The sequence below is a fragment of the Thalia democratica genome, unplaced genomic scaffold, assembly GCF_965202585.1.
Source record: "Thalia democratica unplaced genomic scaffold, ktThaDemo2.hap1.1 HAP1_SCAFFOLD_1588, whole genome shotgun sequence".
Taxonomy (NCBI): domain Eukaryota; kingdom Metazoa; phylum Chordata; class Thaliacea; order Salpida; family Salpidae; genus Thalia; species Thalia democratica.
In genome coordinates, this window is record NW_028140422.1 from 17,501 (window position 1) to 27,078 (window position 9,578).

Consider the following 9,578-nt stretch of genomic DNA (forward strand, 5'->3'; position numbering starts at 1 on the left):
GTCTTAAATAAAGTTACAGGGAGTAATTGTAATTAAAACACCAAAAAAAAAGGTTTTAATAAAAAAAATACTTACATCAAGTTAAAATTTTATAAGGATTAATTTTAAAATATCAAATTGATTGTAAATCAAGTGCAAATAGGTTTTTTAAACAAACCGAAGGGTTTATAAAGGCTTGTAAACGCTTTCAAACGCCTACGACCATACCACACTGAGCACACACCCCATCTCGTCCGATCTGGGAAGTTAAGCAGTGTCGGGCGTGGTTAGTACTTAGATGGGTGACCGCTTGGGAATACCACGTGCCGTAGGCTTTTGCTTTTTGAATTCATCTTTTTTGTACTATTTTTCTTTCTGACCTATTTATACTTATTACTCGTTTATTTACATTTCTTTAACGCTTAAAAGAAAAGTAAATTCTAGTTATTAGCAAATAAAAACGTAAGCCAATCAGATAACGTTATTTGCTGTTTAAACCAATTAGAGCGCTAAAAAAGTGGTTTGACCAGTTTGAGATATCGAAAAAATAATGGCACCATCTTGTAGAGTACAATTTTCTGAGTTAAAATTAATACAATTAGTCTTTTATACTAAAACTTAAAAGTTTTTTTGTCCAAAAACAAATAAAAGCGTGGCTACTTGAAAAATCAAACGAAAATAAATTTTGCACTTTTGTATTGTGAGTCATAATAAGTTATTTACTGTTACCAACAGATACTAGCAAAAGCTTTTTAAAGTTTTGTATTAACTTAATGTATTTGTAATTACTTTTACTTAATAGAAACTATTGAATTACGTTTACTTAGTTTACTTTTGTATGTGTATTAAATATATAGCAATTTTGCTTGAACTTAAATAAAGATTATTAAACTATTAAAAGAAAACTATCAAAGTTTACTAACTCAAAAGCTAAATCTTAGTTATATTGTTATAAACATTTATGTTGTAATTTACTAATAACTAAATGAGTTTATTTCAAACAAAAAGAATTAAATAATGTTATGTTATGTCAAGCCTACTATATGAGGTATATAGGTATATAAGGTATACAAGCTTATGTTTGAAAGTTATAATAATTAAAATAAAAATAAATATTTAGTTGGTAAAATTTGTATTTAATATGCTTTGAAATTAGAGTTAGTATAGATGTTTTTTTTTAAATATAATAAATATAAGTATTTAGTTACTAATAATAAACTAAAATACCAATTTTGTAGTTATTACAAAAAAAAAAACTTATCTTACTTAAAGTTCACTGTAATTGAAACATTATACAAAAGCTTTATAATTATAAGCTTTGAATAATTCTATTTGAATAAATAATAGATTCATAACTATATTCATGTTTGCATATTTAAATTATAAAAAGTTAGTGTTTTGTGTATTGACTTTATGATTATTTTATTTTAGTAACTGTTAGTTTTATACTTTAATAAAAGAAATATGGTTAACAAGTAAGTTAAAAATGAAAGAAGCATAAAAAAACACACTAATTAACTGCTTATTCAATAGTTTGATTATTTAATTATTTTTCTGTTATATAGTTTAATCGTATTGTATAAAAAATACAGAGGTTTAAAGTAAGTTTGAATAAAAATAAAACAAAACATATAATATAAGCATTAGTTAAAATACATAGTTTTTTTTTCTAAAAAAATTTAATTCTTTAATAATAAGTAGTAATTTAAATAAAAAATAATACAAGTAAAGTTATACAATATATATACTATAGTTTGTCAAACTAGGCAAACACTACTAGGCAAAAAACAAACTAGGCAAAAAACCTACAAAGTAGGCCACCACTACAATCCTATGTTCCAACTGGAAATTCAATGAGATCGTTACTGTACTTGTGATGAACGTTGATAATCCCCAAGATTGTAAGTCGAAGGCCTTACCCAACCTAACCAGCGCACTGGTTTTCTTACAACTGAATTAATCAACATTTATTATTGAATATAATCATTATTGATAGATAGAGGAATGTTGACAATCAACAACAGATTGTAGGTCAAAGGCATTACTCGACCCAAGTACCCACAACCTAGATTGAACAACATTTATTAGATAGATTTGTTTAATGATAGATAGAGGAATATTGTCAATCCACAACAGATTGTAAGTCAAAGGCATTACTCGACCCAAGTACCCACAACCTAGATTGAACAACATTTGTTAGATAGATTAGTTAGATAGATAAATAGTACAGTATAATCTCAAAGAATTTGAAGCCCGAACATTGAACGATAGTGGTGTTTCGTGACGACTAGCGGGATTCGATCTTACAACCTTCTGCTTATGAGTCAGCTGATAAGACCACTGACCCACCGCGCCACGACAAAGATAAAGAAATATTTTGCTATATAAATAGGTTGATTTTTATAATTTTGTTATACAGTGTCAATTACAGTGAACTTCAAGTAAGATATACAACAGTATATATATTTCCGAGTCTGACTTTGAGTACTTTTTATATATTATTAACAAGATTTTTTAGGAGTAATATCTGTTTAGTTCTTTAATATATCTTTAAAATAATAATATTTTTTAAGGTGTTTAAAACTTTTAGAAGCTGTATGTAATGTCTTTTAGTTTAATAGTTCTTTTAAATTAGTAAAAAAAATAAACATGGTTGAGTTATCAAATTAAACAAAATAGAACGTCAAGTATTTAATTACTAAAATTAATTTAATTAAAAAAAAATCTCAGGTAATCTAAAATGTCAGGAATTATTTAAAAATAAATATAAATTTAAAACTTATTATATTGAAAAGATTGATGAATAATACTCTTGAATGTATGCAATGTTTGTATTTGTAATGCAATAACATAAATGGATAGATCAATGACAAATTGTAAACATATTGTATTATTTTATTTTACGATTTTATTTTATTTATTTAATAATTCAATAAACTTTACTTCTACTTTTCCTGGTCTTAGGTAATTTATAGATAACAATTATTTAAACAAACACTTTTGTACAGTTACAATACAGTTTTAGTACAGTTTGGGAGTAACTGTTGATTAAAAAAACAAAAAAAAAGTTAATTCAGGTTAAAATTTTATAAGGAATAATTTTAAAATATCAAATTGATTGTAAATCAAGTGCAAATAGGTTTTTTAAATAAACCGAAGGGTTTATAAAGGCTTGTAAACGCCTTCAAACGCCTACGACCATACCACACTGAGTACACCCCATCTCGTCCGATCTGGGAAGTTAAGCAGTGTCGGGCGTGGTTAGTACTTAGATGGGTGACCGCTTGGGAATACCACGTGCCGTAGGCCTTTGCTTTTTGAATTCATCTTTTTTGTACTATTTTTCTTTCTGACCTATTTATACTTATTACTCGTTTATTTACATTTCTTTAACGCTTAAAAGAAAAGAAAATTCTAGTTATTAGCAAACAAAAACCTTAGCCAATCAGATAACGTTATTTGCTGTTTGCTTATTTGCTGTTTAAACCAATTAGAGCGCTAAAAAAGTGGTTTGACCAGTTTGAGATATCGAAAAAATAATGGCACCATCTTGTAGAGTACAATTTTCTGAGTTAAAATTAATACAACTAGTCTTTTATACTAAAACTTTAAAGTCTTTTTGTCCAAAAACAAATAAAAGCGTGGCTACTTGAAAAATCAAACGAAAATAAATTTTGCACTTTTGTATTGTGAGTCATAATAAGTTATTTACTGTTACCAACAGATACTAGCAAAAGCTTTTTAAAGTTTTGTATTAACTTAATGTATTTGTACTTAGTTTAAATTAATAGAGTTTATTTGGTTTACTTTATTATGTGTATTGAATGTGCTAGTATCTAAAAATAAATACAACTAAAACAAAACAAACAAGGAGAGTACTTGAATAGAACCAACACAATTTACAGACCAGTTGTGTACTAAATTTAAAGAAATTCTGAATAGTGAATATGCAATTATTATTATAAGTTCAAAGTTCACTTTAATTTAAATTAATGTATTTTGTAAATTGGTTTTATTTAATACGATAGTAGTGAATTACTTTATTTAATTTACTTTAGTATGTGTTGTATAACTTTATTTAAACCAGAAGCAAAACGGGATTATACTTTCAATAAACTACACAATTTACAGACCAGTTGTGTACTAAATAAAAAGCTATTGTGAATGGTGAATATGCAATTATTATTATAAGTTTATAAGTTCACAGTTTACAAAAGCTTTAGAATTTAGTTACTATTTTGTTCATATTTGCATATCTAATTTATGAAAAGTTAGTGTTATGTGTATTGGCTTTTTAATTTCTTTATTTGTAGAACTGTTAGTTTTATATTCTAAAGAAACATTTTTAAATAAATATGTTTAACAAGTAACTTAAAAATGGAAGAAATATATTGTATATATTGAACTATTTATATTTATTCTAGCTATTTGCTTAGTGTATTTATTAATGTGATTATTTTATTTTGTTGTTTGTCTTATAGTTTAATCGTATTGTGTTGAAATATATATATAACAAATACAGAGGTTTAAAGTAAGTTTAAATGAAAATAAAATAAGACATATAGTTGAAATATAAGTTTAAAAAAATAGTTTTTTTTTTTTTTTTTTTCTTTGTTTGTTTGATTGTTTGTTTATTATATAATCGCGACGTGTCATTTTATTACTTTTAAGCATACTAAATATAATAATAGGTATAGTTATAGGAAAAATTCAATTAGTTTCTAATGTAATAAAAAAGTTTATTTCCACAAATAAATAAATACCTGAAAAATCAAATGAAAAATAAATTTCGCACTCCTGTATTGTGAGTCATAATAGGTTATTTACTGTTACCAACAGATACTAGCGAAGGCTTTTTAAAGTTCTATGTTAATTCAATGTATTTGTACTTAGTTTTATTAAAATGACAGTATTGATGGTTACGTTTATTAAGTATGTTTATTTAACGTTATGTAACTCAAGTAAAACCAGAAGCAAATAAGGAGACTACTTTCAATAAACTACACAATTTACATACCAATTGTATACTAAACTTAAAGCTATTCTATTTTATTCTTGATAGTTATTTTAAAGTTATTAAATTATACAAATGTATTTTGTAAAGTAGTTTTATAAAGTTACTATAGTTTATTTAACTTACTATAGTATGTGTTATATAATTTTAATTAAACCAGAAGCAAAAAGGGAGACTACTTTAAATAAACTACACCATTTATTGTTATATATAACTCTAATAAAACCAGAAGCAAAAAGGGAGACTACTTTAAATGAACTACACAAATTAAAAATATATTATTATTTATAAATCAATCGTGTTGTGTTTCAAAATACATTTTTCAAATAATGTTTTACAAGTATTTATCAGTTATTTAGTTTTCTTTTTATAGTTTAGCCGTATTGTTTTATTTATTTGTTATTATTTTTATTTAATTGTTTGCTTATTATATTTATCGCCATGTGCTTAAAAAATAAAACAACTATAAAGGTTAAAAAAGTAAGTTTAAATAAAAATAAAATGAAACATACAAAATAAGCTTATGATTTTTTATTATTATTATTATTATTATTATTATTTTTATTTTATTGTTTGTTTATTATATCTATCGCCATGTGCTTAAAAAATAAAACAACTATAAAGGTTAAAAAAGTAAGTTTAAATAAAAATAAAATGAAACATACAAAATAAGCTTATGATTTTTTATTATTATTATTATTATTATTATTATTTTTATTTCATTGTTTGTTTATTATATCTATCGCGATGTGCTTAAAAAATAAAACAACTATAAAGGTTTAAAAAGTAAGTTTAAATAAAGATAAAATGAAACATATAAAATAAGCTTATGTTTGATTTTTTTATTTTACTTTTATTAAATTGTTTGCTTATTATATTTATCGCGATGTGCTTAAAAGAATAGAACAAATACAAAGGTTTAAATTGTAAGTTTTAAATAAAATAAAATGAAACATACAAAATAAGCTTATGATTTTTTATTATTATTATTATTATTATTATTATTATTTTTATTTCATTGTTTGTTTATTATATCTATCGCGATGTGCTTAAAAAATAAAACAACTATAAAGGTTTAAAAAGTAAGTTTAAATAAAGATAAAATGTAACATATAAAATAAGCTTATGTTTGATTTTTTTATTTTATTTTCATTTAATTGTTTGTTTATTATATTTATCGCAATCTGCTTAAAAAAATAAAACGAGTATTAAGGTTTGAAAAGTAAGTTTAAATAAAAATAAAATAAAAATATAAAATAAGCTTATGTTTTTTTTTTTTTTTTTTTTATTATTATTATTTTTATTCAATTTTTTGTTTATTATATTTATCGCAATGTGCTTAAAACGATAAAACAAATATAAAGATTTAAAAAGTACGCTTAAATAAAAAATAATACAAATAAAGTTTATTTATAATAAATATATATATATTTAAAACATTAAAAAAAGTAGTTTATACATATTTTTTTTTATTTATTTCTTTTAAACATATTAAATAAAGTATAAAAAAGTATTAAAACATTTAAACGTAGCATAAATAAGCTTAAAACATTAAAATAATCGAAAAGAAACAAAGAAATTGAAAAAAATCGGAAAAAATCGGCAAAAAAAGTTCAACAGCAACATTTGAGCATCATACACGTATGCATTACTTTACACTAGTGAGAGAGACGTGTTTGTGCGTTCGGTCGACTTGACGAGAAAGCGGGCTTAAAGCATTACTGTTTAGCACCCGAGGCGCGGCTATTGCAGCGGCGGCGAACGTGCTATGTAAACGCATTGGAGCAGCGTATGAAAAACTACAAGCGTCCAGCGGCGGTAGGCTTATAGCTTTGCGAAGTCGTCGAGACGAGTAGCCGACGCAGGCAGGCACGGCTCGAGGCGGGTAACTGCAGCAGACAGATGGCGTGTTGCTGCTGACGAGTTAACCGGCAGAAGGCAAACGGTTGGTCGGGAGAAAGAACAGTCAGTTGTATAGCTGCATGCTGCAGTCGACGCGGGCTGGCGCTTTAAACAGCAAAAGGCCGGCGCCGACTTTCAGTAACGTTCGCAAGGCTTTTAAGCCGAGTGATAGAAAAGGTCTGTATTTATACAGTAAAAACGCTCAGTCGAGCAACGGGTTTAAACGCCCTCGGATAGTTATCTGGTTGATCCTGCCAGTAGTCATATGCTTGTCTCAAAGATTAAGCCATGCAAGTGTAAGTACGAGCTCACGTACAGTGAAACTGCGAATGGCTCATTAAATCAGTTATGGTTCATTTGATTGTACGCTTTTACATGGATAACTGTGGCAATTCTAGAGCTAATACATGCGTAAAGCGCCGAACTGACGTGAGGCGCGCATTTATCAGACCAAAACTAACCGGCTTTCGGGTCGTTACAATGGTGACTCTGGATAAGCTTGCGGATCGCACGGCCTAGTGCTGGCGACATCTCATTAAAGCAACTGCCCTATCAACTATCGTCGGTACGGTATCGGCCTACCGAGGTTGTAACGGGTGACGGAGAATCAGGGTTCGATTCCGGAGAGGGAGCCTGAGAAACGGCTACCACATCCAAGGAAGGCAGCAGGCGCGCAAATTACCCATTCCCGGCTCGGGGAGGTAGTGACGAAAAATAACAATGCAGACCTCGTACGAGGTCCTGCAATTGGAATGAGTACACTTTAAACTTTTTAACGAGTATCCATTGGAGGGCAAGTCTGGTGCCAGCAGCCGCGGTAATTCCAGCTCCAAAAGTGTATATTTAAGTTGTTGCGGTTGAAAAGCTCGTAGTTGGATATAGGGACGGCGAGGTTGGTCGGTCGAAAGGCTAGCACTGGCCTTGTTGTTCTTGTTGGTCGGTGCCTTCGCGGTGCTCTTAACTGAGTGTTGCGGTGGTCCGGCAAGTTTACCTTGAAAAAATTAGAGTGTTCAAAGCAGGCTTTACGCTTGTATAATGTTGCATGGAATAATGGAATAGGACCTCGGTTCTATTTTGTTGGTTTTCGGAGCACGAGGTAATGATTAATAGGAACGGACGGGGGCATCCGTACTGTGCCGTTAGAGGTGAAATTCTTGGATCGGCGCAAGACGAACGACTGCGAAAGCATTTGCCAAGAATGTTTTCTTTAATCAAGAGCGAAAGTCAGAGGTTCGAAGACGATCAGATACCGTCCTAGTTCTGACCTTAAACGATGCCGACTAGCGATCGGGCAGTGTCGAACTTAAGAACTGTCCGGCAGCTTCCGGGAAACCAAAGTCTTTGGGTTCCGGGGGAAGTATGGTTGCAAAGCTGAAACTTAAAGGAATTGACGGAAGGGCACCACCAGGAGTGGAGCCTGCGGCTTAATTTGACTCAACACGGGAAATCTCACCCGGCCCGGACACAGCGAGGATTGACAGATTGAGAGCTCTTTCTTGATTCTGTGGGTGGTGGGTGCATGGCCGTTCTTAGTTGGTGGAGCGATTTGTCTGGTTAATTCCGATAACGAACGAGACTCTTACTTGCTAAATAGCTGCTCGACCCATTGGGTCGGAGACAACTTCTTAGAGGGACTAGTGGCGTTTAGCCACACGAGATTGAGCAATAACAGGTCTGTGATGCCCTTAGATGTTCGGGGCCGCACGCGCGCTACACTGACCGGATCATCGTGTGTTCCCTAGGCCGAAAGGTCCGGGTAATCCGTTGAACCCCGGTCGTGCTAGGGATAGGGACTTGCAATTGTTTCCCTTGAACGAGGAATTCCCAGTAAGCGCGAGTCATTAGCTTGCGTTGATTACGTCCCTGCCCTTTGTACACACCGCCCGTCGCTACTACCGATTGAATGGTTTAGTGAGGTCCTCCGATTGAGCCTGGTACGTGCGGCAACGCACTCGCCGGTGTTCGAAAAGACGATCGAACTTGATCATTTAGAGGAAGTAAAAGTCGTAACAAGGTTTCCGTAGGTGAACCTGCGGAAGGATCATTAACGAATCGAAATTTGATTTCAAGCGACGTCTCTTCTTCGAAGGGACCGAGCCCTGTAACTGTTATAGTTCGGTCGCGTTGCTTTCTGACAGCGGGAGTAATAATTCAGCACGCAAGTGCTGGCGCGGCCGCTTCTTTTTGAACACGATTTTTTGGTTGCATTGAGATTGATTAACACGAGAGATCTCTTAGCGGTGGATCACTCGGCTCGAGCGTCGATGAAGGACGGAGCTAGCTCCGAGAAGTAATGTGAATTGCAGGACACATTGAGCATCGATATTCTGAACGCGTATTGCGGCCTCGGGTAATCCTGGGGCCACGTCCGTCTCAGGGTCTTTAACACACCGATCCTTTCATTAGTTTGAAAGTGCCTGCGACTCGTTTCTTAATTAAGGAGCGTGTCGTCAAAGACAGCTGGTCTGGCGATTTCACAGCTGAAGCGTGAGCAGCCTGCTGGCCTCGGGTGAGGTAGCAACGACGGTAGGTGCTCGAGAATAAGTTAAGTGACTTCAAAAGGCCGACGTACAAAGCGCATGTACTTTTGTAGTACATCACTTTTGACCTGAGATCGGGCGGGACGACCCGCTGAACTTAAGCATATCACTAAGCGGAGGAAAAGAAACTAACAAGGATTCCC

At 31.6% G+C, this 9,578-nt stretch overlaps 4 non-coding genes across 4 annotated transcripts; all 4 read left to right on the forward strand.

Annotated features, from left to right (window-relative positions):
- Positions 1-193: 193 nt before the first annotated feature.
- On the forward strand, positions 194-314 carry LOC145848648 (5S ribosomal RNA). Its single transcript, XR_014372088.1, has one exon. It is a non-coding gene; the product is annotated as a 5S ribosomal RNA (ribosomal RNA).
- A 2,855-nt stretch (positions 315-3,169) lies between these two features.
- Positions 3,170-3,288, forward strand: LOC145848646 (5S ribosomal RNA). The gene has a single exon (XR_014372086.1). It is a non-coding gene; the product is annotated as a 5S ribosomal RNA (ribosomal RNA).
- A 3,845-nt stretch (positions 3,289-7,133) lies between these two features.
- LOC145848644 (small subunit ribosomal RNA) lies at positions 7,134-8,942 on the forward strand. Its single transcript, XR_014372084.1, has one exon. It is a non-coding gene; the product is annotated as a small subunit ribosomal RNA (ribosomal RNA).
- Positions 8,943-9,124: 182 nt separating this feature from the next.
- LOC145848637 (5.8S ribosomal RNA) lies at positions 9,125-9,277 on the forward strand. The gene has a single exon (XR_014372078.1). It is a non-coding gene; the product is annotated as a 5.8S ribosomal RNA (ribosomal RNA).
- The last annotated feature ends 301 nt before the right edge of the window (positions 9,278-9,578 follow it).